The sequence below is a fragment of the Anopheles funestus genome, unplaced genomic scaffold (genome assembly GCF_943734845.2).
Source record: "Anopheles funestus unplaced genomic scaffold, idAnoFuneDA-416_04 scaffold_31_ctg1, whole genome shotgun sequence".
NCBI lineage: Eukaryota > Metazoa > Arthropoda > Insecta > Diptera > Culicidae > Anopheles > Anopheles funestus.
In genome coordinates this window covers 300,450-325,107 of record NW_026045360.1, presented here as the reverse complement: position 1 = coordinate 325,107, position 24,658 = coordinate 300,450, and the positions used below count along the sequence as shown (strand labels likewise).

General features: G+C 47.8%; 1 long non-coding RNA gene across 1 annotated transcript in view; it reads left to right on the top strand.

The window, feature by feature from the left end:
- The first annotated feature begins 20,617 nt into the window (after positions 1-20,617).
- The window catches only part of LOC125774569 (uncharacterized), a 42,128-nt gene continuing 38,087 nt past the window's right edge, over positions 20,618-24,658 (top strand). The window contains exon 1 of the long non-coding RNA XR_007421052.1: positions 20,618-21,216. This is a non-coding gene — a long non-coding RNA (uncharacterized LOC125774569). The remainder of the gene's footprint in view (positions 21,217-24,658) is intronic.

The following is a 24,658-nucleotide window of genomic DNA, read 5'->3' as shown; positions in this document are numbered from 1 at the left end:
GGCTAATGTGTCTTGGCTAAGGTGTCTTGGCTAAGGTGTCTTGGCTAAGGTGTCTTGGCTAAGGTGTCTTGGCTAATGTGTCTTGGCTAAGGTGTCTTGGCTAATGTGTCTTGGCTAAGGTGTCTTGGCTAAGGTGTCTTGGCTAATGCGTCTCGGCTAAGGTGTCTTGGCTAAGGTGTCTTGGCTATGGTGTCTTGGCTAATGTGTCTTGGCTAAGGTGTCTCGGCTAAGGTGTCTTGGCTAAGGTGTCTTGGCTAAAGTGTCTTGGCTAAGGTGTCTTGGCTAAGGTGTCTTGGCTAAGGTGTCTCGGCTTAGGTGTCTTGGCTAAGGTGTCTTGGCTAAGGTGTCTCGGCTAATGTGTCTTGGCTAATGTGTCTTGGCTAAAGTGTCTTGGATAATGTGTCTTGGCTAAAGTGTCTTGGCTAAGGTGTCTTGGCTAAGGTGTCTTGGCTAAGGTGTCTTGGCTAATGTGTCTCGGCTAAGGTGTCTTCGCTAAGGTGTCTTGGCTAATGTGTCTCGGCTAATGTGTCTTGGCTAAAGTGTCTTGGCTAAGGTGTCTTGGCTAAGGTGTCTTGGCTAATGTGTCTTGGCTAAGGTGTCTTGGCTAATGTGTCTTGGCTAAGGTGTCTTGGCTAAGGTGTCTTGGCTAATGTGTCTTGGCTAAGGTGTCTTGGCTAATGTGTCTTGGCTAAGGTGTCTTGGCTAAGGTGTCTTGGCTAAGGTGTCTTGGCTAAGGTGTCTTGGCTAAGGTGTCTTGGCTAAGGTGTCTTGGCTAATGTGTCTCGGCTAAGGTGTCTTGGCTAAGGTGTCTTGGCTAAGGTGTCTTGGCTAAGGTGTCTTGGCTAATGTGTCTTGTCTAAGGTGTCTTGGCTAATGTGTCTTGGCTAAGGTGTCTTGGCTAATGTGTCTTGGCTAAGGTGTCTTGGCTAATGTGTCTCGGCTAAGGTGTCTTGGCTAAGGTGTCTTGGCTAAGGTGTCTTGGCTAAGGTGTCTTGGCTAAGGTGTCTTGGCTAATGTGTCTTGGCTAAGGTGTCTTGGCTAATGTGTCTCGGCTAAGGTGTCTTGGCTAAGGTGTCTTGGCTAAGGTGTCTTGGCTAAGGTGTCTTGGCTAATGTGTCTTGGCTAAGGTGTCTTGGCTAAGGTGTCTTGGCTAATGTGTCTCGGCTAAGGTGTCTTGGCTAAGGCGTCTTGGCTAAGGTGTCTTGGCTAAGGTGTCTTGGCTAAGGTGTCTTGGCTAAGGTGTCTTGGCTAATGTGTCTTGGCTAAGGTGTCTTGGCTAATGTGTCTTGGCTAAGGTGTCTTGGCTAAGGTGTCTTGGCTAAGGTGTCTTGGCTAATGTGTCTCGGCTAAGGTGTCTTGGCTAAGGTGTCTTGGCTAAGGTGTCTTGGCTAAGGTGTCTTGGCTAAGGTGTCTTGGCTAAGGTGTCTTGGCTAATGTGTCTTGGCTAATGTGTTTTGGCTAAGGTGTCTTGGCTAATGTGTCTTGGCTAAGGTGTCTTGGCTAAGGTGTCTTGGCTAAGGTGTCTTGGCTAAGGTATCTTGGCTAATGTGTCTTGGCTAAGGTGTCTTGGCTAAGGTGTCTTGGCTAAGGTGTCTTGGCTAATGTGTCTTGGCTAAGGTGTCTTGGCTAATGTGTCTTGGCTAAGGTGTCTTGGCTAAGGTGTCTTGGCTAAGGTGTCTCGGCTAATGTGTCTTGGCTTATGTGTTTTGGCTAAGGTGTCTTGGCTAATGTGTCTTGGCTAAGGTGTCTTGGCTAAGGTGTCTTGGCTAAGGTGTCTTGGCTAAGGTGTCTTGGCTAATGTGTCTTGGCTAAGGTGTCTTGGCTAATGTGTCTTGGCTAAGGTGTCTTGGCTAAGGTGTCTTGGCTAATGCGTCTCGGCTAAGGTGTCTTGGCTAAGGTGTCTTGGCTATGGTGTCTTGGCTAATGTGTCTTGGCTAAGGTGTCTCGGCTAAGGTGTCTTGGCTAAGGTGTCTTGGCTAAAGTGTCTTGGCTAAGGTGTCTTGGCTAAGGTGTCTTGGCTAAGGTGTCTCGGCTTAGGTGTCTTGGCTAAGGTGTCTTGGCTAAGGTGTCTCGGCTAATGTGTCTTGGCTAATGTGTCTTGGCTAAAGTGTCTTGGATAATGTGTCTTGGCTAAAGTGTCTTGGCTAAGGTGTCTTGGCTAAGGTGTCTTGGCTAAGGTGTCTTGGCTAATGTGTCTCGGCTAAGGTGTCTTCGCTAAGGTGTCTTGGCTAATGTGTCTCGGCTAATGTGTCTTGGCTAAAGTGTCTTGGCTAAGGTGTCTTGGCTAAGGTGTCTTGGCTAATGTGTCTTGGCTAAGGTGTCTTGGCTAATGTGTCTTGGCTAAGGTGTCTTGGCTAAGGTGTCTTGGCTAATGTGTCTTGGCTAAGGTGTCTTGGCTAATGTGTCTTGGCTAAGGTGTCTTGGCTAAGGTGTCTTGGCTAAGGTGTCTTGGCTAATGTGTCTCGGCTAAGGTGTCTTGGCTAAGGTGTCTTGGCTAAGGTGTCTTGGCTAATGTGTCTTGGCTAATGTGTCTCGGCTAAGGTGTCTTGGCTAAGGTGTCTTGGCTAAGGTGTCTTGGCTAAGGTGTCTTGGCTAAGGTGTCTTGGCTAATGTGTCTTGGCTAAGGTGTCTCGGCTAATGTGTCTTGGCTAAGGTGTCTTGGCTAAGGTGTCTTGGCTAAGGTGTCTTGGCTAATGTGTCTCGGCTAAGGTGTCTTGGCTAAGGTGTCTTGGCTAAGGTGTCTTGGCTAAGGTGTCTTGGCTAAGGTGTCTTGGCTAAGGTGTCTTGGCTAATGTGTCTTGGCTAAGGTGTCTTGGCTAAGGTGTCTTGGCTAAGGTGTCTTGGCTAATGTGTCTCGGCTAAGGTGTCTTGGCTAAGGTGTCTTGGCTAAGGTGTCTTGGCTAATGTGTCTTGGCTAATGTGTTTTGGCTAAGGTGTCTTGGCTAATGTGTCTTGGCTAAGGTGTCTTGGCTAAGGTGTCTTGGCTAATGTGTCTTGGCTAAGGTGTCTTGGCTAATGTGTCTTGGCTAAGGTGTCTTGGCTAAGGTGTCTTGGCTAAGGTGTCTTGGCTAATGTGTCTCGGCTAAGGTGTCTTGGCTAAGGTGTCCTGGCTAAGTTGTCTTGGCTAATGTGTCTTGGCTAATGTGTCTCGGCTAAGGTGTCTTGGCTAAGGTGTCTTGGCTAAGGTGTCTTGGCTAAGGTGTCTTGGCTAAGGTGTCTTGGCTAAGGTGTCTTGGCTAAGGTGTCTCGGCTAATGTGTCTTGGCTAATGTGTCTTGGCTAAGGTGTCTTGGCTAAGGTGTCTTGGCTAAGGTGTCTTGGCTAATGTGTCTTGGCTAAGGTGTCTCGGCTAATGTGTCTTGGCTAAGGTGTCTTGGCTAAGGTGTCTTGGCTAAGGTGTCTTGGCTAATGTGTCTCGGCTAAGGTGTCTTTGCTAAGGTGTCTTGGCTAAGGTGTCTTGGCTAAGGTGTCTTGGCTAAGGTGTCTTGGCTAAGGTGTCTTGGCTAATGTGTCTTGGCTAAAGTGTCTTGGCTAAGGTGTCTCGGCTAATGTGTCTTGGCTAATGTGTCTTGGCTAAGGTGTCTTGGCTAAGGTGTCTTGGCTAAGGTGTCTTGGCTAATGTGTCTTGGCTAAGGTGTCTCGGCTAATGTGTCTTGGCTAAGGTGTCTTGGCTAAGGTGTCTTGGCTAAGGTGTCTTGGCTAATGTGTCTCGGCTAAGGTGTCTTTGCTAAGGTGTCTTGGCTAAGGTGTCTTGGCTAAGGTGTCTTGGCTAAGGTGTCTTGGCTAAGGTGTCTTGGCTAATGTGTCTTGGCTAAAGTGTCTTGGCTAAGGTGTCTTGGCTAAGGTGTCTCGGCTAATGTGTCTTGGCTAAGCTGTCTTAGCTAAGGTGTCTCGGCTAATGTGTTTTGGCTAATGTGTTTTGGCTAAAGTGTCTTGGCTAATGTGTCTTGGCTAAAGTGTCTTGGCTAAGGTGTCTTGGCTAAGGTGTCTCGGCTAATGTATCTTGGCTAAGGTGTCTTGGCTAAGGTGTCTTGGCTAATGTGTCTTGGCTAAGGTGTCTTGGCTAAGGTGTCTTGGCTAAGGTGTCTTGGCTATGGTGTCTTGGCTAAGGTGTCTTGGCTAATGTGTCTCGGCTAAGGTGTCTTGGCTAAGGTGTCTTGGCTAATGTGTCTTGGCTAAGGTGTCTTGGCTAAGGTGTCTTGGCTAAAGTGTCTTGGCTAAGGTGTCTTGGCTAAGGTGTCTTGGCTAAGGTGTCTTGGCTAAGGTGTCTTGGCTAAGGTGTCTTGGCTAAGGTGTCTTGGCTAAGGTGTCTTGGCTTATGTGTCTTGGCTAAAGTGTCTTGGCTAATGTGTCTTGGCTAAAGTGTCTTGGCTAAGGTGTCTTGGCTAAAGTGTCTTGGCTAATGTGTCTTGGCTAAAGTGTCTTGGCTAATGTGTCTTGGCTAAAGTGTCTTGGCTAATGTGTCTTGGCTAAAGTGTCTTGGCTAAGGTGTCTTGGCTAAGGTGTCTTGGCTAATGTGTCTTGGCTAAGGTGTCTTGGCTAAGGTGTCTTGGCTAAGGTGTCTTGGTTAAGGTGTCTTGGCTCAGGTGTCTTGGCTAAGGTGTCTTGGCTAAGGTGTCTCGGCTAATGTGTCTTGGCTAAGGTGTCTTAGCTAAGGTGTCTCGGCTAATGTGTTTTGGCTAATGTGTTTTGGCTAAGGTGTTTTGGCTAATGTGTCTTGGCTAAGGTGTCTTGGCTAAGGTGTCTTGGCTAAGGTGTCTTGGCTAAGGTGTCTTGGCTAATGTGTCTTGGCTAAGGTGTCTTGGCTAATGTGTCTTGGCTAATGTGTCTTGGCTAATGTGTCTAGGCTAAAGTGTCTTGGCTAAGGTGTCTTGGCTAAGGTGTCTTGGCTAAGGTGTCTTGGCTAAGGTGTCTTGGCTAAGGTGTCTTGGCTAATGTGTCTCGGCTAATGTGTCTTGGCTAAGGTGTCTTGGCTAAGGTGTCTTTGCTAATGTGTCTCGGCTAATGTGTCTTGGCTAAGGTGTCTTGGCCAAGGTGTCCTGGCTAAGGTGTCTTGACTAAGGTGTCTTGGCTAAGGTGTCTTGGCTAATGTGTCTCGGCTAATGTGTCTTGGCTAAGTTGTGTTGGCTTAGGTGTCTTGGCTAATGTGTCTTGGCTAAGGTGTCTTGGCTAATGTGTCTCGGCTAATGTGTCTTGGCTAAGGTGTCTTGGCTAAGGTGTCTTGGCTAAGGTGTCTTGGCTAAGGTGTCTTGGCTAAAGTGTCTTGGCTAAGGTGTCTTGGCTAATGTGTCTCGGCTTATGTGTCTTGGTTAAAGTGTCTTGGCTAAGGTGTCTTGGCTAATGTGTCTTGGCTAAGGTGTCTTGGCTAAGGTGTCTTGGCTAAGGTGTCTTGGCTAAGGTGTCTTGGCTAAGGTGTCTTGGCTAAGTTGTATTGGCTTAGGTGTCTTGGCTAAGGTGTCTTGGCTAATGTGTCTTGGCTAATGTGTCTCGGCTAATGTGTCTTGGCTAAGGTGTCTTGGCTAAGGTGTCTTGGCTAAGGTGTCTTGGCTAAGGTGTCTTGGCTAAGGTGTCTTGGCTAATGTGTCTCGGCTAAAGTGTCTTGGCTAAAGTGTCTTGGCTAATGTGTCTCGGCTAATGTGTCTCGGCTAATGTGTCTTGGCTAAGGTGTCTTGGCTAAGGTGTCTTGGCTAAGGTGTCCTGGTTAAGGTATCTTGGCTAATGTGTCTTGGCTAAGGTGTCTTGGCTAAGGTGTCTTGGCTAAGGTGTCCTGGCTAAGGTGTCTTGGCTAAGGTGTCTTGGCTAATGTGTCTTGGCTAAGGTGTCTTGGCTAAGGTGTCTTGGCTAAGGTGTCTTGGCTAAGGTGTCTTGGCTAATGTGTCTTGGCTAAGGTGACTTGGCTAATGTGTCTTGGCTAAGGTGTCTTGGCTAAGGTGTCTTGGCTAATGTGTCTTGGCTAAAGTGTCTTGGCTTAGGTGTCTTGGCTAAGGTGTCTTGGCTAAGGTGTCTTGGCTAAGGTGTCTTGGCTAAGGTGTCTTGGCTAATATGTCTCGGCTAATGTGTCTTGGCTAAGGTGTCTTGGCTAATGTGTCTCGGCTAATGTGTCTCGGCTAAGTTGTATTGGCTTAGGTGTCTTGGCTAATGTGTCTTGGCTAATGTGTCTCGGCTAAGGTGTCTTGGCTAAGGTGTCTTGGCTAAGGTGTCTTGGCTAAGGTGTCTTGGCTAAGGTGTCTTGGCTAAGGTGTCTTGGCTAATGTGTCTCGGCTAAAGTGTCTTGGCTAAGGTGTCTTGGCTAAGGCGTCTTGGCTAAGGTGTCTTGGCTAAGGTGTCTTGGCTAATGTGTCTCGGCTAAGGTGTCTTGGCTAAGGTGTCTTGGCTAATGTGTCTTGGCTAAGGTGTCTTGGCTAAGGTGTTTCGGCTTAGGTGTCTTGGCTAAGGTGTCTTGGCTAAGGTGTCTCGGCTAATGTGTCTTGGCTAAGGTGTCTTGGGTATTGTGTCTCGGCTAATGTGTCTTGGCTAATGTGTCTTGGCTAAGGTGTCTTGGCTAATGTGTCTTGGCAAAGATGTCTTGGCTAATGTGTCTTGGCTAATGTGTCTTGGCTAATGTGTCTTGGCTAAGGTGTCTTGGCTAAGGTGTCTTGGCTAAGGTGTCTTGGCTAATGTGTCTTGGCTAAAGTGTCTTGGCTAAGGTGTCTTGGCTAAGGTGTCTTGGCTAAGGTGTCTTGGCTAAGGTGTCTTGGCTAAGGTGTCTTGGCTAATGTGTCTCGGCTAAGGTGTCTTGGCTATGGTGTCTTGGCTAAGGTGTCTTGGCTAAGGTGTCTTGGCTAAGGTGTCTTGGCTAAGGTGTCTTGGCTAATGTGTCTCGGCTAAGGTGTCTTGGTTAATGTGTCTTGGCTAAAGTGTCTTGGCTAAGGTGTCTTGGCTAAGGTGTCTTGGCTAATGTGTCTCGGCTAAGGTGTCTTGGCTAAGGTGTCTTGGCTAAGGTGTCTTGGCTAAGGTGTCTCGGCTAATGTGTCTTGGCTAAGGTGTCTTGGCTAAGGTGTCTTGGCTAAGGTGTCTTGGCTAAGGTGTATCGGCTAATGTGTCTTGGCTAATGTGTCTCGGCTAAGGTGTCTTGGCTAAGGTGTCTTGGCTAAAGTGTCTTGGCTAAAGTGTCTTGGCTAAGGTGTCTTGGCTAAGGTGTCTTGGCTAAGGTGTCTTGGCTAAGGTGTCTCGGCTAATGTGTCTTGGCTAATGTGTCTTGGCTAAAGTGTCTTGGCTAATGTGTCTTGGCTAATGTGTCTTGGCTAAGGTGTCTTGGCTAAGGTGTCTTGGCTAAGGTGTCTTGGCTAATGTGTCTTGGCTAAGGTGTCTCGGCTAATGTGTCTTGGCTAAGGTGTCTTGGCTAAGGTGTCTTGGCTAAGGTGTCTTGGCTAATGTGTCTCGGCTAAGGTGTCTTTGCTAAGGTGTCTTGGCTAAGGTGTCTTGGCTAAGGTGTCTTGGCTAAGGTGTCTTGGCTAAGGTGTCTTGGCTTATGTGTCTTGGCTAAAGTGTCTTGGCTAAGGTGTCTTGGCTAAGGTGTCTCGGCTAATGTGTCTTGGCTAAGGTGTCTTAGCTAAGGTGTCTCGGCTAATGTGTTTTGGCTAATGTGTTTGAGCTAAAGTGTCTTGGCTAATGTGTCTTGGCTAAAGTGTCTTGGCTAAGGTGTCTTGGCTAAGGTGTCTCGGCTAATGTGTCTTGGCTAAGGTGTCTTGGCTAAGGTGTCTTGGCTAATGTGTCTTGGCTAAGGTGTCTTGGCTAATGTGTCTTGGCTAAGGTGTCTTGGCTAAGGTGTCTTGGCTAAGGTGTCTTGGCTAATGTGTCTCGGCTAAGGTGTCTTGGCTAAGGTGTCTTGGCTAATGTGTCTTGGCTAATGTGTCTCGGCTAAGGTGTCTTGGCTAAGGTGTCTTGGCTAAAGTGTCTTGGCTAAGGTGTCTTGGCTAAGGTGTCTTGGCTAAGGTGTCTTGGCTAAGGTGTCTTGGCTAAGGTGTCTTGGCTTATGTGTCTTGGCTAAAGTGTCTTGGCTAATGTGTCTTGGCTAAAGTGTCTTGGCTAAGGTGTCTTGGCTAAAGTGTCTTGGCTAATGTGTCTTGGCTAAAGTGTCTTGGCTAATGTGTCTTGGCTAAAGTGTCTTGGCTAATGTGTCTTGGCTAAAGTGTCTTGGCTAAGGTGTCTTGGCTAAGGTGTCTTGACTAATGTGTCTTGGCTAAGGTGTCTTGGCTAAGGTGTCTTGGCTAAGGTGTCTTGGTTAAGGTGTCTTGGCTCAGGTGTCTTGGCTAAGGTGTCTTGGCTAAGGTGTCTCGGCTAATGTGTCTTGGCTAAGGTGTCTTAGCTAAGGTGTCTCGGCTAATGTGTTTTGGCTAATGTGTTTTGGCTAAGGTGTTTTGGCTAATGTGTCTTGGCTAAGGTGTCTTGGCTAAGGTGTCTTGGCTAAGGTGTCTTGGCTAAGGTGTCTTGGCTAATGTGTCTTGGCTAAGGTGTCTTGGCTAATGTGTCTTGGCTAATGTGTCTTGGCTAATGTGTCTCGGCTAAAGTGTCTTGGCTAAGGTGTCTTGGCTAAGGTGTCTTGGCTAAGGTGTCTTGGCTAAGGTGTCTTGGCTAAGGTGTCTTGGCTAATGTGTCTCGGCTAATGTGTCTTGGCTAAGGTGTCTTGGCTAAGGTGTCTTTGCTAATGTGTCTTGGTTAAAGTGTCTTGGCTAAGGTGTCTTGGCTAATGTGTCTTGGCTAAGGTGTCTTGGCTAAGGTGTCTTGGCTAAGGTGTCTTGGCTAAGGTGTCTTGGCTAAGTTGTATTGGCTTAGGTGTCTTGGCTAATGTGTCTTGGCTAATGTGTCTTGGCTAATGTGTCTCGGCTAATGTGTCTTGGCTAAGGTGTCTTGGCTAAGGTGTCTTGGCTAAGGTGTCTTGGCTAAGGTGTCTTGGCTAAGGTGTCTTGGCTAAGGTGTCTTGGCTAATGTGTCTCGGCTAAAGTGTCTCGGCTAATGTGTCTTGGCTAATGTGTCTTGGCTAAGGTGTCTTGGCTAAGGTGTCTTGGCTAAGGTGTTTTGGCTAATGTGTCTCGGCTAATGTGTCTTGGCTAAGGTGTCTTGGCTAAGGTGTCTTGGCTAAGGTGTCTTGGCTAAGGTGTCTTGGCTAAGGTGTCTTGGCTAAGGTGTCTTGGCTAAGGTGTCTTGGCTAAGGTGTCTTGGTTAAGGTGTCTTGGCTAAGGTGTCTTGGCTAAGGTGTCTTGGCTAATGTGTCTTGGCTAATGTGTCTTGGCTAAGGTGTCTTGGCTAATGTGTCTTGGCTAAGGTGTCTTGGCTTAAGTGTCTTGGCTAATGTGTCTCGGCTAAGGTGTCTTGGCTAATGTGTCTTGGCTAAGGTGTCTTGGCTAAGGTGTCTTGGCTAAGGTGTCTTGGCTAAGGTGTCTTGGCTAATGTGTCTTGGCTAAGGTGTCTTGGCTAATGTGTCTCGGCTAAGGTGTCTTGGCTTAAGTGTCTTGGCTAATGTGTCTCGGCTAAGGTGTCTTGGCTAATGTGTCTTGGCTTAGGTGTCTTGGCTAAGGTGTCTTGGCTAAGGTGTCTTGGCTAAGGTGTCTTGGCTAATGTGTCTTGGCTAATGTGTCTTGGCTAAGGTGTCTTGGCTAATGTGTCTCGGCTAAGGTGTCTTGGCTAAGGTGTCTTGGCTAATGTATCTTGGCTAAAGTGTCTCGGCTAAAGTGTCTTTGCTAAGGTGTCTTGGCTAAGGTGTCTTGGCTAAGGTGTCTTGGCTAAGGTGTCTTGACTAAGGTGTCTTGGCTAAGGTGTCTTGGCTAAGGTGTCTTGGCTAATGTGTCTTGGCTAAGGTGTCTTGGCTAATGTGTCTCGGCTAAGGTGTCTTGGCTAATGTGTCTTGGCTAAGGTGTCTTGGCTAAGGTGTCTTGGCTAATGTGTCTTGGCTAATGTGTCTTGGCTAAGGTGTCTTGGCTAAGGTGTCTTGGCTAATGTGTCTTGGCTAAGGTGTCTTGGCTAATGTGTCTCGGCTAAGGTGTCTTGGCTAAGGTGTCTTGGCTAAGGTGTCTTGGCTAATGTGTCTTGGCTAAGGTGTCTTGGCTAAGGTGTCTTGGCTAAGGTGTCTTGGCTAATGTGTCTTGGCTAATGTGTCTTGGCTAAGGTGTCTTGGCTAATGTGTCTTGGCTAAGGTGTCTTGGCTAAGGTGTCTTGGCTAAGGTGTCTTAGCTAAGGTGTCTTGGCTAAGGTGTTTTGGCTAAGGTGTCTTGGCTAAGGTGTCTTGGGTAAGGTGTCTTGGCTAATGTGTCTTGGCTAAGGTGTCTTGGCTAAAGTGTCTTGGCTAATGTGTCTCGGCTAAGGTGTCTTGGCTAATGTGTCTTGGCTAAGGTGTCTTGGCTAAGGTGTCTTGGCTAATGTGTCTTGGCTAATATGTCTCGGCTAATTTGTCTTGGCTAAAGTGTCTTGGCTAATGTGTCTTGGCTAATGTGTCTTGGCTATGTGTCTTGGCTAAGGTGTCTTGGCTAAGGTGTCTTGGCTAAGGTGTCTTGGCTAAGGTGTCTTGGCTAATGTGTCTTGGCTAATGTGTCTTGGCTAAGGTGTCTTGGCTAATGTGTCTCGGCTAAGGTGTCTTGGCTAAGGTGTCTTGGCTAATGTGTCTCGGCTAATATGTCTCGGCTATTTTGTCTTGGCTAAGGTGTCTTGGCTAAGGTGTCTTGGCTAATGTGTCTTGGCTAAGGTGTCTTGGCTAATGTGTCTCGGCTAAGGTGTCTTGGCTAAGGTGTCTTGGCTAATGTGTCTTGGCTAAGGTGTCTTGGCTAATGTGTCTCGGCTAATGTGTCTTGGCTAAGGTGTCTTGGCTAATGTGTCTTGGCTAAAGTGTCTCGGCTAAAGTGTCTTGGCTAAGGTGTCTTGGCTAAGGTGTCTTGGCTAATGTGTCTCGGCTAAGGTGTGTTGGCTAAAGTGTCTTGGCTAAGGTGTCTCGGCTAAGGTGTCTTGGCTAATGTGTCTTGGCTAAAGTGTCTTGGCTAATGTGTCTTGGCTAATGTGTCTTGGCTAAAGTGTCTTGGCTAAGGTGTCTTGGCTAAGGTGTCTTGGCTAAGGTGTCTTGGCTAAGGTGTCTTGGCTAATGTGTCTTGGCTAAGGTGTCTTGGCTAATGTGTCTTGGCTAATGTGTCTTGGCTAAAGTGTCTTGGCTAAGGTGTCTTGGCTAAGGTGTCTTGGCTAATGTGTCTTGGCAAAGGTGTCTTGGCTAATGTGTCTTGGCTAAGGTGTCTCGGCTAAGGTGTCTTGGCTAAGGTGTCTTGGCTAAGGTGTCTTGGCTAAGGTGTCTTGGCTAAGGTGTCTTGGCTAATGTGTCTCGGCTAAGGTGTCTTGGCTAAAGTGTCTTGGCTAATGTGTCTCGGCTAAGGTGTCTTGGCTAAGGTGTCTTGGCTAATGTGTCTTGGCTAAGGTGTCTTGGCTAAGGTGTCTTGGCTAATGTGTCTTGGCTAAGGTGTCTTGGCTAATGTGTCTCGGCTAAGGTGTCTTGGCTAAGGTGTCTTGGCTAATGTGTCTTGGCTAAGGTGTCTTGGCTAATGTGTCTCGGCTAAGGTGTCTTGGCTAAGGTGTCTTGGCTTATGTGTCTTGGCTAAGGTGTCTTGGCTAATGTGTCTTGGCTAAGGTGTCTTAGCTAAGGTGTCTTGGCTAATGTGTCTTGGCTAAGGTGTCTTGGCTAAGGTGTCTTGGCTAAGGTGTCTTGGCTAATGTGTCTTGGCTAATGTGTCTTGGCTAAGGTGTCTTGGCTAAGGTGTCTTGGCTAAGGTGTCTTGGCTAATGTGTCTCGGCTAAGGTGTCTTGGCTAAGGTGTCTTGGCTAAGGTGTCTTGGCTAATGTGTCTCGGCTAAGGTGTCTTGGCTAATGTGTCTTGGCTAAGGTGTCTTGGCTAAGGTGTCTTGACTAAGGTGTCTTGGCTAAGGTGTCTTGGGTAAGGTGTCTTGGCTAAGGTGTCTTGGCTAAGGTGTCTTGAATAATGTGTCTTAGCTAAGGTGTCTTGGCTAAGGTGTCTTGGCTAAGGTGTCTTGGCTAATGTGTCTTGGCTAAGGTGTCTTGGCTAAGGTGTCTTGGCTAAGGTGTCTTGGCTAAGGTGTCTTGGCTAAGGTGTCTTGGCTAATGTGTCTCGGCTAATGTGTCTTGGCTTAGGTGTCTTGGCTAATGTGTCTTGGCTAATGTGTCTTGGCTAAGGTGTCTTGGCTAAGGTGTCTTGGCTAATGTGTCTTGGCTAAAGTGTCTTGGCTTAGGTGTCTTGGCTAATGTGTCTCGGCTAAGGTGTCTTGGCTAAGGTGTCTTGGCTAATGTGTCTTGGCTAAGGTGTCTTGGCTAATGTGACTTGGCTAAGGTGTCTTGGCTAAGGTGTCTTGGCTAAGGTGTCTTGGCTAAGGTGTCTTGGCTAAGGTGTCTTGGCTAGTGTGTCTCGGCTAATGTGTCTTGGCTAAGGTGTCTTGACTAAGGTGTCTTGGCTAATGTGTCGTGGCTAAGGTGTCTTGGCTAATGTGTCTTGGCTAATGTGTCTTGGCTAAAGTGTCTTGGCTAAGGTGTCTTGGCTAAGGTGTCTTGGCTAATGTGTCTTGGCTAAGGTGTCTTGGCTAAGGTGTCTTGGCTAATGTGTCTCGGCTAAGGTGTCTTGGCTAAGGTGTCTTGGCTAAGGTGTCTTGGCTAAGGTGTCTTGGCTAATGTGTCTTGGCTAAGGTGTCTTGGCTAAGGTGTCTTGGCTAAGGTGTCTTGGCTAAGGTGTCTTGGCTAATGTGTCTTGGCTAAGGTGTCTTGGCTAAGGTGTCTTGGCTAAGGTGTCTTGGCTAAAGTGTCTTGGCTTAAGTGTCTTGGCTAATTTGTCTCGGCTCAGGTGTCTTGGCTAATGTGTCTTGGCTAATGTGTCTTGGCTAAGGTGTCTTGGCTAAGGTGTCTTGGCTAATGTGTCTTGGCTAAAGTGTCTTGGCTTTGGTGTCTTGGCTAATGTGTTTTGGCTAAGGTGTCTTGGCTAAGGTGTCTTGGCTAATGTGTCTTGGCTTAGGTGTCTTGGCTAATGTGTCTTGGCTAAGGTGTCTTGGCTAAGGTGTCTTGGCTAAGGTGTCTTGGCTAAGGTGTCTTGGCTAAGGTGTCTTGGCTAAGGTGTCTTGGCTAATGTGTCTCGGCTAATGTGTCTTGGCTAAGGTGTCTTGACTAAGGTGTCTTGGCTAATGTGTCTTGGCTAAGGTGTCTTGGCTAAGGTGTCTTGGCTAATGTGTCTTGGCTAAAGTGTCTTGGCTAATGTGTCTCGGCTAAGGTGTCTTGGCTAAGGTGTCTTGGCTAAGGTGTCTTGGCTAAGGTGTCTTGGCTAATGTGTCTTGGCTAATGTGTCTTGGCTAATGTGTCTCGGCTAAGGTGTCTTGGCTATGGTGTGTTGGCTAAGGTGTCTTGGCTAAGGTGTCTTGGCTAATGTGTCTCAGCTAAAGTGTCTTGGCTAAGGTGTCTTGGCTAAGGTGTCTTGGCTAAGGTGTCTTGGCTAAGGTGTCTTGGCTAAGGTGTCTTGGCTAATGTGTCTCGGCTAAGGTGTCTTGGCTAAAGTGTCTTGGCTAATGTGTCTCGGCTAAGGTGTCTTGGCTAATGTGTCTTGGCTAAGGTGTCTTGGCTAAGGTGTCTTGGCTAAGGTGTCTTGGCTAATGTGTCTTTGCTAAGGTGTCTTGGCTAATGTGTCTCGGCTAAGGTGTCTTGGCTAAGGTGTCTTGGCTAATGTGTCTCGGCTAAGGTGTCTTGGCTAAGGTGTCTTGGCTAAGGTGTCTTGGCTAAGGTGTCTTAGCTAAGGTGTCTTGGCTAAGGTGTCTTGGCTAATGTGTCTTGGCTAAGGTGTCTTGGCTAAAGTGTCTTGGCTAAGGTGTCTTGGCTAAAGTGTCTTGGCTAAGGTGTCTTGGCTAAGGTGTCTTGGCTAATGTGTCTTGGCTAATGTGTCTTGGCTAATGTGTCTTGGCTAAGGTGTTTCGGCTAAGGTGTCTTGGCTAAGGTGTCTTGGCTAAGGTGTCTTGGCTAAGGTGTCTTGGCTAAGGTGTCTTGGCTAAAGTGTCTTGGCTAAGGTGTCTTGGCTAAAGTGTCTTGGCTAATGTGTCTTGGCTAATGTGTCTTGGCAAATGTGTCTCGGCTAAGGTGTCTTGGCTAAGGTGTCTTGGCTAAGGTGTCTTGGCTAAGGTGTCTTGGCTAATGCGTCTCGGCTAAAGTGTCTTGGCTAAGGTGTCTTGGCTAAGGTGTCTTGGCTAAGGTGTCTTGGCTAAGGTGTCTTGGCTAAGGTGTCTTGGCTAAAGTGTCTTGGCTAATGTGTCTCGGCTAAGGTGTCTTGGCTAATGTGTCTTGGCTAAGGTGTCTTGGCTAAGGTGTCTTGGCTAAGGTGTCTTGGCTAAGGTGTCTTGGCTAAGGTGTCTTGGCTAATGTGTCTCGGCTAAGGTGTCTTGGCTAAGGTGTCTTGGCTAATGTGTCTTGGCTAAGGTGTCTTGGCTAAGGTGTCTTGGCTAAGGTGTCTCGGCTAAGGTGTCTTGGCTAATGTGTCTTGGCTAAGGTGTCTTGGCTAATGTGTCTTGGCTAATGTGTCTTGGCTAAAGTGTCTTGGCTAAGGTGTCTTGGCTAAGGTGTATTGGCTAATGTGTCTTGGCTAAGGTGTCTTGGCTAATGTGTCTCGGCTAAGGTGTCTTGGCTAATGTGTCTTGGCTAAGGTGTCTTTGCTAAGGTGTCTTGGCTAATGTGTCTTGGCTAAGGTGTCTCGGCTAAGGTGTCTTGGCTAATGTGTCTTGGCTAAGGTGTCTTGGCTAATGTGTCTTGGCTAAGGTGTCTTGGCTAATGTGTCTTGGCTAATGTGTCTTGGCTAAATTGTCTTGGCTAAGGTGTCTTGGCTAAGGTGTCTTGGCTAATGTGTCTTGGCTCAGGTGTCTTGGCTAATGTGTCTTGGCTAAGGTGTCTTGGCTAATGTGTCTTGGCTAAGGTGTCTTGGCTAACGTGTCTTGGCTAATGTGTCTCGGCTAAGGTGTCTTGGCTAATGTGTCTTGGCTAAGGTGTCTTGGCTAAGGTGTCTTGGCTAAGGTGTCTTGGCTAAGGTGTCTTGGCTAAGGTGTCTTGGCTAATGTGTCTTGGCTAAGGTGTCTTGGCTAATGTGTCTCGGCTAAGGTGTCTTGGCTAAGGTGTCTTGGCTAAGGTGTCTTGGCTAAGGTGTCTTGGCTAATGTGTCTCGGCTAATGTGTCTTGGCTAAGGTGTCTTGGCTAATGTGTCTTGGCTAAAGTGTCTCGGCTAAAGTGTCTTTGCTAAGGTGTCTTGGCTAAGGTGTCTTGGCTAAGGTGTCTTGGCTAAGGTGTCTTGGCTAATGTGTCTCGGCTAAGGTGTCTTGGCTAAAGTGTCTTGGCTAAGGTGTCTCGGCTAAGGTGTCTTGGCTAATGTGTCTTGGCTAAGGTGTCTTGGCTAATGTGTCTTGGCTAAGGTGTCTTGGCTAAAGTGTCTTGGCTAAGGTGTCTTGGCTAAGGTGTCTTGGCTAAGGTGTCTTGGCTAAGGTGTCTTGGCTAATGTGTCTTGGCTAAGGTGTCTTGGCTAATGTGTCTTGGCTAATGTGTCTTGGCTAAAGTGTCTTGGCTAAGGTGTCTTGGCTAAGGTGTCTTGGCTAATGTGTCTTGGCTAAGGTGTCTTGGCTAATGTGTCTTGGCTAAGGTGTCTTGGCTAAGGTGTCTTGGCTAAGGTGTCTTGGCTAAGGTGTCTTGGCTAAGGTGTTTTGGCTAAGGTGTCTTGGCTAAGGTGTCTTGGCTAATGTGTCTCGGCTAAGGTGTCTTGGCTAAAGTGTCTTGGCTAATGTGTCTCGGCTAAGGTGTCTTGGCTAATGTGTCTTGGCTAAGGTGTCTTGGCTAAGGTGTCTTGGCTAAGGTGTCTTGGCTAAGGTGTCTTGGCTAAGGTGTCTTGGCTAATGTGTCTCGGCTAAGGTGTCTTGGCTAAAGTGTCTTGGCTAATGTGTCTCGGCTAAGGTGTCTTGGCTAATGTGTCTTGGCTAAGGTGTCTTGGCTAATGTGTCTCGGCTAAGGTGTCTTGGCTAAGGTGTCTTAGCTAAGGTGTCTTGGCTAAGGTGTTTTGGCTAAGGTGTCTTGGCTAAGGTGTCTTGGCTAAGGTGTCTTGGCTAAGGTGTCTTGGCTAAAGTGTCTTGGCTAAGGTGTCTTGGCTAAGGTGTCTTGGCTAATGTGTCTTGGCTAAGGTGTCTTGGCTAATGTGTCTTGGCTAAGGTGTTTTGGCTAAGGTGTCTTGGCTAATGTGTCTTGGCTAAGGTGTCTTGGCTAAGGTGTCTTGGCTAAGGTGTCTTGGCTAATGTGTCTTGGCTAATGTGTCTTGGCTAAGGTGTCTTGGCTAAGGTGTCTTGGCTAAGGTGTCTTGGCTAATGTGTCTCGGCTAAGGTGTCTTGGCTAAGGTGTCTTGGCTAAGGTGTCTTGGCTAATGTGTCTCGGCTAAGGTGTCTTGGCTAATGTGTCTTGGCTAAGGTGTCTTGGCTAAGGTGTCTTGACTAAGGTGTCTTGGCTAAGGTGTCTTGGCTAAGGTGTCTTGGCTAAGGTGTCTTGAATAATGTGTCTTGGCTAAGGTGTCTTGGCTAAGGTGTCTTGGCTAAGGTGTCTTGGCTAAGGTGTCTTGGCTAATGTGTCTTGGCTAAGGTGTCTTGGCTAAGGTGTCTTGGCTAATGTGTCTTGGCTAAGGTGTCTTGGCTAATGTGTCTCGGCTAATGTGTCTTGGCTAAGGTGTCTTGGCTAATGTGTCTTGGCTAAAGTGTCTCGGCTAAAGTGTCTTGGCTAAGGTGTCTTGGCTAAGGTGTGTTGGCTAAGGTGTCTTGGCTAAGGTGTCTTGGCTAATGTGTCTCGGCTAAGGTGTCTTGGCTAAAGTGTCTTGGCTAAGGTGTCTCGGCTAAGGTGTCTTGGCTAATGTGTCTTGGCTAATGTGTCTTGGCTAAAGTGTCTTGGCTAAGGTGTCTTGGCTAAGGTGTCTTGGCTAAGGTGTCTTGGCTAAGGTGTCTTGGCTAATGTGTCTTGGCTAAGGTGTCTTGGCTAATGTGTCTTGGCTAATGTGTCTTGGCTAAAGTGTCTTGGCTAAGGTGTCTTGGCTAAGGTGTCTTGGCTAATGTGTCTCGGCTAAGGTGTCTTGGCTAAGGTGTCTTGGCTAAGGTGTCTTGGCTAATGTGTCTTGGCTAAGGTGTCTTGGCTAAGGTGTCTTGGCTAAGGTGTCTTGGCTAAGGTGTCTTGGCTAATGTGTCTCGGCTAAGGTGTCTTGGCTAAGGTGTCTTGGCTAAGGTGTCTTGACTAAGGTGTCTTGGCTATGGTGTCTTGGCTAAGGTGTCTTGGCTAAGGTGTCTTGGCTAAGGTGTCTTGAATAATGTGTCTTGGCTAAGGTGTCTTGGCTAAGGTGTCTTGGCTAATGTGTCTCGGCTAAGGTGTCTTGGCTAAGGTGTCTTGGCTAATGTGTCTTGGCTAAGGTGTCTTGGCTGAGGTGTCTTGGCTAAGGTGTCTTGGCTAATGTGTCTCGGCTAAGGTGTCTTGGCTAATGTGTCTCGGCTAAGGTGTCTTGGCTAAAGTGTCTTGGCTAATGTGTCTCGGCTAAGGTGTCTTGGCTGATGTGTCTTGGCTAAGGTGTCTTGGCTAAGGTGTCTTGGCTAAGGTGTCTTGGCTAAGGTGTCTTGGCTAAGGTGTCTTGATTAATGTGTCTTGGCTAAGGTGTCTTAGCTAAGGTGTCTTGGCTAATGTGTCTTGGCTAAGGTGTCTTGGCTAAGGTGTCTTGGCTAAGGTGTCTTGGCTAAGGTGTCTTGGCTAATGTGTCTTGGCTAATGTGTCTTGGCTAAGGTGTCTTGGCTAAGGTGTCTTGGCTAAGGTGTCTTGGCTAATGTGTCTCGGCTAAGGTGTCTTGGCTAAGGTGTCTTGGCTAAGGTGTCTTGGCTAATGTGTCTTGGCTAAGGTGTCTCGGCTAAGGTGTCTTGGCTAATGTGTCTTGGCTAAGGTGTCTTGGCTAATGTGTATTGGCTAATGTGTCTTGGCTAAAGTGTCTTGGCTACGGTGTCTTGGCTAATGTGTCTTGGCTAAGGTGTCTTGGCTAAGGTGTCTTGGCTAATGTGTCTTGGCTAAGGTGTCTTGGCTAATGTGTCTTGGCTAATGTGTCTTGGCTAAAGTGTCTTGGCTAAGGTGTCTTGGCTAAGGTGTCTTGGCTAATGTGTCTTGGCTAAGGTGTCTTGGCTAATGTGTCTTGGCTAAGGTGTCTTGGCTAATGTGTCTTGGCTAAGGTGTCTTGGCTAAGGTGTCTTGGCTAAGGTGTCTTAGCTAAGGTGTCTTGGCTAAGGTGTTTTGGCTAAGGTGTCTTGGCTAATGTGTCTTGGCTAAGGTGTCTCGGCTAATTTGTCTTGGCTAAGGTGTCTTGGCTAAGGTGTCTTAGCTAAGGTGTCTTGGCTAATGTGTCTCGGCTAAGGTGTCTCGGCTAAGGTGTCTTGGCTAAGGTGTCTTGGCTAAGGTGTCTTGGCTAAGGTGTCTTGGCTAAGGTGTCTTGGCTAATGTGTCTTGGCTAAGGTGTCTCGGCTAAGGTGTCTTGGCTAATGTGTCTTGGCTAAGGTGTCTTGGCTAATGTGTATTGGCTAATGTGTCTTGGCTAAGGTGTCTCGGCTAATTTGTCTTGGCTAAGGTGTCTTGGCTAATGTGTCTTGGCTAAAGTGTCTTGGCTAAGGTGTCTTGGCTAAGGTGTCTTGGCTAATGTGTCTTGGCTAAGGTGTCTTGGCTAATGTGTCTTGGCTAAGGTGTCTTGGCTAATGTGTCTTGGCTAAGGTGTCTTGGCTAAGGTGTCTTGGCTAATGTGTCTCGGCTAAGGTGTCTTGGCTAAGGTGTCTTGGCTAATGTGTCTCGGCTAAGGTGTCTTGGCTAAGGTGTCTTGGCTAATGTGTCTTGGCTAAGGTGTCTCGGCTAAGGTGTCTTGGCTAATGTGTCTTGGCTAAGGTGTCTTGGCTAATGTGTATTGGCTAATGTGTCTTGGCTAAGGTGTCTCGGCTAATTTGTCTTGGCTAAGGTGTCTTGGCTAATGTGTCTTGGCTAAAGTGTCTTGGCTAAGGTGTCTTGGCTAAGGTGTCTTGGCTAATGTGTCTTGGCTAATGTGTCTTGGCTAAGGTGTCTTGGCTAAGGTGTCTTGGCTAAGGTGTCTTGGCTAATGTGTCTCGGCTAAGGTGTCTTGGCTAATGTGTCTTGGCTAAGGTGTCTTGGCTAAGGTGTCTTAGCTAAGGTGTCTTGGCTAATGTGTCTCGGCTAAGGTGTCTCGGCTAAGGTGTCTTGGCTAAGGTGTCTTGGCTAAGGTGTCTTGGCTAAGGTGTCTTGGCTAAGGTGTCTTGGCTAATGTGTCTTGGCTAAGGTGTCTCGGCTAAGGTGTCTTGGCTAATGTGTCTTGGCTAAGGTGTCTTGGCTAATGTGTATTGGCTAATGTGTCTTGGCTAAAGTGTCTTGGCTACGGTGTCTTGGCTAAGGTGTCTTGGCTAAGGTGTCTTGGCTAAGGTGTCTTGGCTAATGTGTCTTGGCTAAGGTGTCTTGGCTAATGTGTCTTGGCTAATGTGTCTTGGCTAAAGTGTCTTGGCTAAGGTGTCTTGGCTAAGGTGTCTTGGCTAATGTGTCTTGGCTAAGGTGTCTTGGCTAATGTGTCTTGGCTAAGGTGTCTTGGCTAATGTGTCTTGGCTAAGGTGTCTTGGCTAAGGTGTCTTGGCTAATGTGTCTTGGCTAAAGTGTCTTGGCTAAGGTGTCTTGGCTAAGGTGTCTTGGCTAATGTGTCTTGGCAAAGGTGTCTTGGCTAATGTGTCTTGGCTAAGGTGTCTTGGCTAAGGTGTCTTGGCTAAGGTGTCTTGGCTAAGGTGTCTTGGCTAAGGTGTCTTGGCTAAGGTGTCTTGGCTAAGGTGTCTTGGCTAATGTGTCTCGGCTAAGGTGTCTTGGCTAAAGTGTCTTGGCTAATGTGTCTCGGCTAAGGTGTCTTGGCTAAGGTGTCTTGGCTAAGGTGTCTTGGCTAAGGTGTCTTGGCTAAGGTGTCTTGGCTAAGGTGTCTAGGCTAATGTGTCTTGGCTAAGGTGTCTTGGCTAATGTGTCTCGGCTAAGGTGTCTTGGCTAAGGTGTCTTGGCTAATGTGTCTTGGCTAAGGTGTCTTGGCTAATGTGTCTCGGCTAAGGTGTCTTGGCTAAGGTGTCTTAGCTAAGGTGTCTTGGCTAAGGTGTTTTGGCTAAGGTGTCTTGGCTAAAGTGTCTTGGCTAAGGTGTCTTGGCTAAGGTGTCTTGGCTAAAGTGTCTTGGCTAAGGTGTCTTGGCTAAGGTGTCTTGACTAATGTGTCTTGGCTAAGGTGTCTTGGCTAATGTGTCTTGGCTAAGGTGTCTTAGCTAAGGTGTCTTGGCTAATGTGTCTTGGCTAAGGTGTCTTGGCTAAGGTGTCTTGGCTAAGGTGTCTTGGCTAATGTGTCTTGGCTAATGTGTCTTGGCTAAGGTGTCTTGGCTAAGGTGTCTTGGCTAAGGTGTCTTGGCTAATGTGTCTCGGCTAAGGTGTCTTGGCTAAGGTGTCTTGGCTAAGGTGTCTTGGCTAATGTGTCTCGGCTAAGGTGTCTTGGCTTATGTGTCCTGGCTAAGGTGTCTTGGCTAAGGTGTCTTGACTAAGGTGTCTTGGCTAAGGTGTCTTGGCTAAGGTGTCTTGGCTAAGGTGTCTTGGCTAAGGTGTCTTGAATAATGTGTCTTGGCTAAGGTGTCTTGGCTAAGGTGTCTTGGCTAAGGTGACTTGGCTAATGTGTCTCGGCTAAGGTGTCTTGGCTAAGGTGTCTTGGCTAATGTGTCTTGGCTAAGGTGTCTTGGCTGAGGTGTCTTGGCTAAGGTGTCTTGGCTAATGTGTCTCGGCTAAGGTGTCTTGGCTAAGGTGTCTTGGCTAAGGTGTCTTGGCTAATGTGTCTTGGCTAATGTGTCTTGGCTAAGGTGTCTTGGCTAAGGTGTCTTGGCTAAGGTGTCTTGGCTAAGGTGTCTTGGCTAATGTGTCTCGGCTAAGGTGTCTTGGCTAATGTGTCTTGGCTAAGGTGTCTTGGCTAAGGTGTCTTGGCTAAGGTGTCTCGGCTAAGGTGTCCTGGCTAAGGTGTCTTGGCTAAGGTGTCTTGGCTAAGGTGTCTTGGCTAAGGTGTCTTGGCTAATGTGTCTCGGCTAAAGTGTCTTGGCTAATGTGTCTTGGCTAAGGTGTCTTGGCTAAGGTGTCTTGGCTAATGTGTCTTGGCTAATGTGTCTTGGCTAAGGTGTCTTGGCTAAGGTGTCTTGGCTAATGTGTCTCGGCTAAAGTGTCTTGGCTAAGGTGTCTTGGCTAAGGTGTCTTGGCAAAAGTGTCTTGGCTAAGGTGTCTTGGCTAAGGTGTCTTGGCTAAGGTGTCTCGGCTAAGGTGTCTTGGCTTATGTGTCTTGGCTAATGTGTCTCGGCTAAGGTGTCTTGGCTAAGGTGTCTTGGCTAAGGTGTCTTGGCTAAGGTGTCTTGGCTAAGGTGTCTTGGCTAATGTGTCTCGGCTAAAGTGTCTTGGCTAATGTGTCTTGGCTAAGGTGTCTTGGCTAAGGTGTCTTGGCTAAGGTGTCTAGGCTAATGTGTCTTGGCTAAGGTGTCTTGGCTAATGTGTCTCGGCTAAGGTGTCTTGGCTAAGGTGTCTTGGCTAATGTGTCTTGGCTAAGGTGTCTTGGCTAATGTGTCTTGGCTAAGGTGTCTTGGCTAAGGTGTCTTGGCTAAGGTGTCTCGGCTAAGGTGTCCTGGCTAAGGTGTCTTGGCTAAGGTGTCTTGGCTAAGGTGTCTTGGCTAAGGTGTCTTGGCTAATGTGTCTTGGCTAATGTGTCTTGGCTAATGTGTCTTGGCTAATGTGTCTTGGCTAAGGTGTCGTGGCTAAGGTGTCTTGGCTAAGGTGTCTTGGCTAAGGTGTCTTGGCTAAGGTGTCTTGGCTAAGGTGTCTTGGCTAAGGTGTCTTGGCTAAGGTGTCTTGGCTAATGTGTCTTGGCTAAGGTGTCTTGGCTAATGTGTCTTGGCTAATGTGTCTCGGCTAAGGTGTCTTGGCTAATGTGTCTTGGCTAAGGTGTCTTGGCTAAGGTGTCTTGGCTAAGGTGTCTTGGCTAATGTGTCTTGGCTAATGTGTCTCGGCTAAAGTGTCTTGGCTTAGGTGTCTTGGCTAAGGTGTCTTGGCTAAGGTGTCTTGGCTAAAGTGTCTTGGCTAAGGTGTCTTGGCTAAGGTGTCTTGGCTAAGGTGTCTTGGCTAAGGTGTCTTGGCTAAGGTGTCTTGGCTAAGGTGTCTTGGCTAATGTGTCTCGGCTATTGTGTCTCGGCTAAGGTGTCTTGGCTAAGGTGTCTTGGCTAAGGTGTCTTGGCTAAGGTGTCTTGGCTAAGGTGTCTTGGCTAATGCGTCTTGGCTAATGTGTCTTGGCTAATGTGTCTTGGCTAAGGTGTCTTGGCTAATGTGTCTTGGCTAATGTGTCTTGGCTAAGGTGTCTTGGCTAAGGTGTCTTGGCTAATGTGTCTCGGCTAAAGTGTCTTGGCTAAGGTGTCTAGGCTAAGGTGTCTTGGCTAAGGTGTCTTGGCTAAGGTGTCTTGGCTAAGGTGTCTTGGCTAATGTGTCTCGGCTAATGTGTCTTGGCTAAGGTGTCTTGGCTAATGTGTCTTGGCTAATGTGTCTTGGCTAATGTGTCTCGGCTAAGGTGTCTTGGCTAAGGTGTCTTGGCTAAGGTGTCTTGGCTAAGGTGTCTTGGCTAAGGTGTCTTGGCTAATGTGTCTCGGCTAAAGTGTCTTGGCTAAGGTGTCTTGGCTAAGGTGTTTTGGCTAAGGTGTCTTGGCTAATGTGTCTCGGCTAAGGTGTCTTGGCTAAAGTGTCTCGGCTAAGGTGTCTTGGCTAAGGTGTCTTGGCTAATGTGTCTTGGCTAAAGTGTCTTGGCTAAGGTGTCTTGGCTAATGTGTCTCGGCTAAAGTGTCTTGGCTAAGGTGTCTTGGCTAAGGTGTCTTGGCTAAGGTGTCTTGGCTAAGGTGTCTTGGCTAAGGTGTCTTGGCTAATGTGTCTCGGCTAAGGTGTCTTGGCTAAAGTGTCTTGGCTAATGTGTCTCGGCTAAGGTGTCTTGGCTAAGGTGTCTTGGCTAATGTGTCTTGGCTAATGTGTCTTGGCTAATGTGTCTTGCCTAATGTGTCTTGGCTAAGGTGTCTTGGCTAAGGTGTCTTGGCTAAGGTGTCTTGGCTAAGGTGTCTTGGCTAAGGTATCTTGGCTAATGTGTCTTGGCTAAGGTGTCGTGGCTAATGTGTCTCGGCTAAGGTGTCTTGGCTAAGGTGTCTTGGCTAATGTGTCTTGGCTAAAGTGTCTTGGCTAAGGTGTCTTGGCTAATGTGTCTTGGCTAATGTGTCTTGGCTAATGTGTCTCGGCTAAGGTGTCTTGGCTAAGGTATCTTGGCTAAGGTGTCTCGGCTAATGTGTCTTGGCTAAGGTGTCTTAGCTAAGGTGTCTTGGCTAATGTGTTTTGGCTAAGGTGTCTTGGCTAATGTGTCTTGGCTAATGTGTCTTGGCTAAGGTGTCTTGGCTAAGGTGTCTTGGCTAAGGTGTCTTGGCTAATGTGTCTTGGCTAATGTGTCTTGGCTAAGGTGTCTTGGCTAAGGTGTCTTGGCTAATGTGTCTCGGCTAAGGTGTCTTGGCTAATGTGTCTTGGCTAAAGTGTCTTGGCTAAGGTGTCTTGGCTAATGTGTCTCGGCTAAGGTGTCTTGGCTAAGGTGTCTTGGCTAATGTGTCTTGGCTAATGTGTCTCGGCTAATGTGTCTTGGCTAAGGTGTCTTGGCTAAGGTGTCTTGGCTAATGTGTCTTGGCTAATGTGTCTCGGCTAAAGTGTCTTGGCTAAGGTGTCTTAGCTAAGGTGTCTTGGCTAATGTGTTTTTTCTAAGGTGTCTTGGCTAATGTGTCTTGGCTAATGTGTCTTGGCTAAGGTGTCTTGGCTAAGGTGTCTTGGCTAATGTGTCTTGGCTTATGTGTCTTGGCTAATGTGTCTTGGCTAAGGTGTCTTGGCTAAGGTGTCTTGGCTAATGTGTCTCGGCTAAGGTGTCTTGGCTAATGTGTCTTGGCTAATGTGTCTTGGCTAAGGTGTCTTGGCTAAGGTGTCTTGGCTAAGGTGTCTTGGCTAATGTGTCTTGGCTAATGTGTCTTGGCTAAGGTGTCTTGGCTAAGGTGTCTTGGCTAATGTGTCTCGGCTAAGGTGTCTTGGCTAATGTGTCTTGGCTAAGGTGTCTTGGCTAAGGTGTCTTGGCTAAGATGCTTGGCTAAGGTGTCTTGGCTAAGGTGTCTTGGCTAAGATGTCTTGGCTAATGTGTCTTGGCTAAGGTGTCTTGGCTAATGTGTCTTGGCTAATGTGTCTTGGCTAAGGTGTCTTGGCTAATGTGTCTTGGCTAAGGTGTCTTGGCTAAGGTGTCTTGGCTAAGGTGTCTTGACTAAGGTGTCTTGGCTAAGGTGTCTTGGCTATGGTGTCTTGGCTAAGGTGTCTTGGCTAATGTGTCTTGGCTAAGGTGTCTTGGCTAAGGTGTCTTGGCTAAGGTGTCTTGGCTAATGTGTCTCGGCTAAGGTGTCTTGGCTAATGTGTCTTGGCTAATGTGTCTTGGCTAAGGTGTCTTGGCTAAGGTGTCTTGGCTAAGGTGTCTTGGCTAA